Source organism: Arvicola amphibius, chromosome 5, assembly GCF_903992535.2.
Source record: "Arvicola amphibius chromosome 5, mArvAmp1.2, whole genome shotgun sequence".
NCBI lineage: Eukaryota > Metazoa > Chordata > Mammalia > Rodentia > Cricetidae > Arvicola > Arvicola amphibius.
In genome coordinates, this window is record NC_052051.1 from 20,098,254 (window position 1) to 20,104,413 (window position 6,160).

Sequence of the window (6,160 nt, forward strand, 5' to 3'; positions counted from 1 at the left end):
GGCTGGATGAGATAATAGGTGTGGCTATTTTCCCTTTTCTCAGCTCTGTTTAAATAACCGCTTCCCCTCCCAGTCTTGCTGTGGCATAATTGTTTGGAAGGCAACTTGGCAAGTCTTCAAACGTTAGTATCCAGGACCAAGCCAAGCCAAACACCACCCAAAAGCTCTCAGAACAGCCTTGTGCCCCACGAGCCCGGAAATCTTCCTTCTGGAACTTGCTGTGCATAACTCAGCCAGTGTGCAAGTGTGTCAGCTGCTGCACTGTGTGACCCAGGTGGAGGAGTGAGCCCCGCGTAAGGTGTCAGGGAAGAGCGACTGGTCACGCTGTGCGCTTCTCCCAAGCGAGATTGTAACGGCAAAGCTCATGGAAGAGCTGGTCTTACAGGATCGGATGTCCTCTGTTTCCTGGTATTCTACAGAATTCTTCCATTTGTTTGGTTCTTTGATTTTGAAGATGGGGTCTCCCTATGTAGCCCAGGTTGGTCTTTTTTTTAGTATTTATTTATTTAGTATACAATATGAAGAGGGCACCAGACCCCATTACAGATGGTTGTGAGCCACCATGTGGTTGCTGGGAATTGAACTCAGGACCTTTGGAAGAGCAGGCAATGCTCTTAACCTCTGAGCCAACTCTCCAACCCCCCAGGTTGGTCTTGAACTCTTGATCCCCTTCAAGTCCTTTCCACTTCCCTAGTGCCGGCATTCGAAATTCCAAGAGGTGGAAGCTTATAAGATAGATGCTAACTGCTAAACATACTCAGATTTACAGAATAGAGAGTGTCAGGGACCCTCACCCAACATCAGAGCATCAGGTGCCCCTCACCCAACATCAGAGCATCATGTGTCCCTCACACGACATCAGAGCATCAGGGGCCCCTCACCCAACATCAGAGCATCAGGGGCCCCTCACCCAACATCAGAGCATCAGGTGCCCCTCACATGACATCAGAGCATCAGGGGCCCCTCACCCAACATCAGAGCATCAGGGGCCCCTCACACGACATCAGAGCAGGCAGTGCCTGCCTTCTTCAGGTTTTCATTCTGAATATAAATGAACACAAAACCCTGAACTTCCTGGAAGGCTAACAGAAAAGCTGAAAGTGTGTAAAGAGAATGGATAATCGAGTGCCACGGCTCCACGGCACAGTCCTAACCCAGCAGGCACAAACCCTGTGGGTGTGAGCATATGTCCACTATTAGGAGCCAGCCCCATGAAGCCAAGGCTGCAGCGTTCCACAGCCAGAGAATCTAGGAAAATAAGGAAGATTCACACCCAGGTGTTGTGGAATATTATTTTAGCTAGGCAAATGTGTTACATTTGTTTATGCTACAAAATATCACTTTAACTTGTAAAGGTGTGTTACATTTGTTTATGCTGCGTTTGTTGAATTATGCAAAGGTCTGTTGCGTTTGTTTAACCTTGCCCCGAATGGCCAATAGCTAGGCAGGGAAAGGATAGGTGGGGCTAGAAGGCTAAGAGAATAAAAAGGAGAGGAATGAGAAGGAAGAGGAAGAGAATAAGGAAGAAAGACAGGGACATGCCTGGGGCAAGAAGCTCGGCAGCCACCAGTCAGCCTGATGTGAGAAGCAGTGAAATTAAGATATAAGAAGGAAAGAAAAATAAAATGTCCCAAGACAAAAGGTAAATAAAGAAAAACTGGTTAGTTTAAGTTAAAAGAGCTAGCCAGAAATGAGCCTAAGATAGGCCAAGCATTCATAACTAATAAGAAGTTTCTGTGTCATGATTTGGGAGCTAGCTGGTAGGTGGCCCAAAAGAAAGAGCCTGGTACATGCAGGGCCGTGAAAGCCCGAGAAGCAGGTAGCCTTCCTGCCCACAGCCTAGTCCTTTAGCCTCTATGAAGCCCCCTTGTGCTGCTGAGCTCTGAGTGTCGTGTGGGAGCTTTGAGAGTGAGCTCTCTGCACCATCCGTGTGGCCAGCTCTAAACCCTATTTCCCACCCACCAGCTCTCATCTCCCAAGGACTGGCTTCCAGGAGGGGAGCGGCCCGCCTCTGGGTCTGGTTTGGTGACAGAGTTACAGAAATAAATGGGAAGTGTCATTTCCAGCGACACTATATTGTAGGGTTCTATGCCTTATGATAATCAAGATCAAAACTCAAGGAGTTATGAAGGTTGTCTCTGTTAGTTGGGTAGGATTGTGGGTGTTTGGGGCTCAAGATAGAACTCCATAGTAGAGTGCTCACTCAGCACACACATGACATTTACCGTATTTTCCTGGGTACTGGTATATATGTTTACAGTAAGTAAATATAATAAAATTTCACAGCAGAAAACAAAATTTGCAGTAGGGATGGTCCTGTGTGTTTGGCACTGCCCCATTATCCCATCATTCCCAATATTTATAACTTTTGTTTCACCTTTGTCTCCAGGACCACTCCCATGTGCCCCTGGAGTCCCAGAATCCTTTGCACCTTCCCCAGCGTGGCCTTAGCTACATTCTGCTTTTTGATGACTGTGGTCACTTGGAAACATGATCAAAGATCTTCTGGTGTTCTTCATCAAAAGATAGAGCCTGGGTCTGGAGTGATGGCTCAGTGATTAAGAGCACTGGCTGCTCTTCCAGAAGGGTTCGATTCCCAGCACCCACATGGTCACTTACAACCATCTGTAACACCAATCCCAAGAGATCCAATGCTCTCTTCTGGTCTCCTTAGGCACTTCACACATGTGGTGCATAAAACACGCATGCAGGAAAAATAACTATGCACATAAAAATAATTTTAAAAGATCCTTAAAGGTGGATCCTGCTCACTTCCCATAGACTTGGGGGTGTCTTGGAAAAGCTATCGGGCTGACCACTGTGGCTCATGGGAAGGACTGAATGCCCTGGGGTTAAGATGCAAACTCTGCATGTGCAACTAACAGACCAGGACAGTCTGTGCCATGTAGCACCCTGTTATTATTGTGAGGCAGCCCCCCCCCCCATGTGGGGACCTTAGTCGCCAGGCTCACCCCTAGCCTGGTATTTCCAGATGACATATGTCTTCCACCCTGTGGCTGCTGCTAAGGATTGATAGGGGTAAAAAGGAAGCTGTGTTTATTGAGGTCTATACATGCCAGACCCTTTTTGGTCAAGCCTGCACTACTTCCCGTGCCTGCCCAGTCCTCTAGGGTGCATATTCTAATCTCTGGTGGGTAACTGGTGTAGCTCATGGCTACCAGCAGGTCCTGAGTCCGGGGCTATGGGGTTCCATCCCAAAACACTGGTCAAGAAAGGCCTGTCTGAGGAGGTGACATGCTAGGGCCAGGCACTCGGATAAGAAGAGTTGTCCCAATGACAGGGACAGATGCTGGGGGCAGGTCAGAGCTTACAAGCATGTCCCAGGGGTCCCCAGGGAGCCTCTGCTTCCCCCGAACCTGGCCAGAATGGTGTGTTCCCACCATGCCCAGGTCCATGCCTAGACCTTGAGTGGCCTCATCTCCGGTCTCAGTTTCTCCTGTGTGAGGTGCTAGGGATGAGCAGGAGACTCTTCTGGGCTCTGGAGCTTAGAGGACAGAGAAGGACTGTGGGGAGAGCCGCGGTTTGGTGGCAATGGGAGTTTCTTCTTCCCAGTTCAGGTGATTTGAGGACAGTCCCAGCTGGAAGCTGTTTTCAGGAATGGGAAATTCCCACAGCAATGACCTTAGGACCTCAGTCAGAGCTTCCAGTCAGTGTGCTACGGCCCCAGGTCTAGACACCACCCCTCTCCTGCCCACTGATGGCCTTTCTGGCTTGGTCCCTACTAACACTCCAAGATTCGTCAGAGACCTCGGGGAGCACATGGCCCTGATGCCGATAGACCCCGGAGTCTTTCTTCCAGCAGGCCGTCTACATCCACAGTGGTGTGGGGGCTGTGGACCCCAGACCCTGAATTTCCTGTAGACAATTTGTTTTCCAATGCTTGCAGCTGCTCTGAGCACAAGACCCTCAGGAGTTCCTGATGGCACGGGAGTGGTTTCTGGTGGGTTTGGCTGGGGCGTGGCTATCAGTTAAGAATCCCTATGTAAGCTGCCTTGGAACACAATAAAGGGGGCATTCTTCGGGAAGTCAAGAATGACCCGTGTCCTCACATCTATGTCTCTCTGTCTGTGTGTGTGCCAATCTCCAGGCCCTTGCCCGAGACTTGTGAATCGTCACATAGTACAGGCATGAACCACAGTGCGTAGTGAATAAGCACGAAGCAGAAGGTGCTTTACATGGTGGCCATGCCTCAGTCCTTTGTTGAGAAAACTCTCTCTCTCTCTCTCTCTCTCTCTCTCTCTCTCTCTCTCTCTCTCATGTTTACAAATGTGTAAATGTGTTGGCTGGAAATTCCAAGAATGGGAATTCACGGTGCTGCAGAGCTCACAGTAGGAAGTAGTTGAAGGATAAACATTCTATGAATTTTATAGTCTCTGGGCCTAAGGCCTGGCTTTGTGTTCTTTATGACTTAGTTTCCTCATCTGAACCTGGACTCAGCCAGAGGACAGAGTGCATGAGGTCAGAGGTCAGGATGCTTCTCCTGACCCACAGTCTGGCAGGGGTCATGTTTTCCTGGTTCACTCATTGTCCACGCTCCTGCCTCCTTGGGTTTAGATATCCGGTTTCTCTCTTGCTTCCAGGATGCTCACCCTGACTTGAACTCTCAGGCTTGTGCCCCACCCTGTGACAGCACCTCATTCAGGTGCTTTGGAGATCAGCACAGCCTTGTCTCACACTGTGCCTTCCTTCTCTCTTTCCTCTCACCTTCCTGGCTGCCCTTTGGTCCTCCACTGGCCATCAGCAAACAGAAGCAGGTGCACCTTCCTGGTGGACAAATCAGAGGAAGAATTTTTGTTTCCTGAGGCTTGGTTCCTTTCTACAGTGTGTGACCTAGGCAACTGAACACAGAACTCCTACCTTCTGTGTGCCAAGCCCCCCAGACAGCTTTGACATCTGGAAGGAACAGAAGTTACGTGGACTCTAAGCAGGGCAGGAGTGTAGGAACCCCAGTTTTGCTACAAGTGGGGTTTGTGATTGGCAGGGACCCAATCAGAAAGACATGAATGAGTCCCAGAAGGAGGGAACGGAAGGATGAATGAGGCCCTCCTGGGCTGGCCCGGCCCTGTGTTTAGTGGCCCTGGAACCTCGGCCTCTATGTAACAGAACAAGATGTCTGCAGGTGTGTGCACCCTTCTTTAGGAGGATCACCTGCTTTGCTTCTGATAAACACTTCTCTCCATCTTTGCCGTCAGCAGCCAGGCTGAAATCTGAATTCCAGAGACCCCCTCCTTCCAGTCACTCTGTTCCCCTTTCGCCTCTTCATAGCTCTCTGATGTCACTAAAATACCATTTGAAAAACTAAACTGATCTTGCACCTAGGCCCCACCACCAGCTTCAACTTTTAGATGTGTTCTTGTTTATCATTCTGATCTCAGACCAAAGGTCCCCAGTCCACAGAGGCCTGGGGTCACTTAATCCGTATATACATCTAACAGGCTTGGGCAGTCCTGACATGTTACAACATTAGATGTCTCAAGGAAGGAAATGTCCCAAAGCCCCCAGTAAGATCCAACACTAGTCCTGCACAGCCTGGGACTGATGACTCCCACGCTAGGGACTTAGCTTGGCCCTCCTCTTTTTGGGTCATGTGTTCAACAGCGCCACCACGTGGTAGTGAGAAACAGCAGTCTCAGCACTGGCCACAGGAGGTCAACAGGCTGTACAGGAGTGCCAGCCAAACAGCGACACCAGGTGGCAGTGACAGGAACAATAGCCCAGTAGACAAGGCCCCTCTCAAAACTGCTGAACCCTTGCTCATCCCTTCAGTTAAGAAAGCCCCAAGGATACTGGCGGGACTTGGTGCTAACGCAGGTGTAAGGGACGCAAGAGTACACATGCAGGCCATGCTGGCGACAGCCAGTGAGCCCATCAATCAATGGACAAGAAGCCACATCGACACACAGGATGTGCAGGAAAAAGACAGGTGCTTTTGCAAAGCCCAAAGTAATGTCACAGTTCCAGCAGAAAGGCCGGTGCTGGAGGGGCCGCACTGAAAGAGGCAAGGAGCCCTGGCTTACAAACCTCCCTCTTTTCCTGTGCTCAGCTTTCACTGGCTTGGGTGATTTCTAGAGCTGAGCTTGGGGAAGTGAGCAAGGGGATGGGGCCAAAGATTAAAGGATTCCTGGAGCAGGATGTCTTG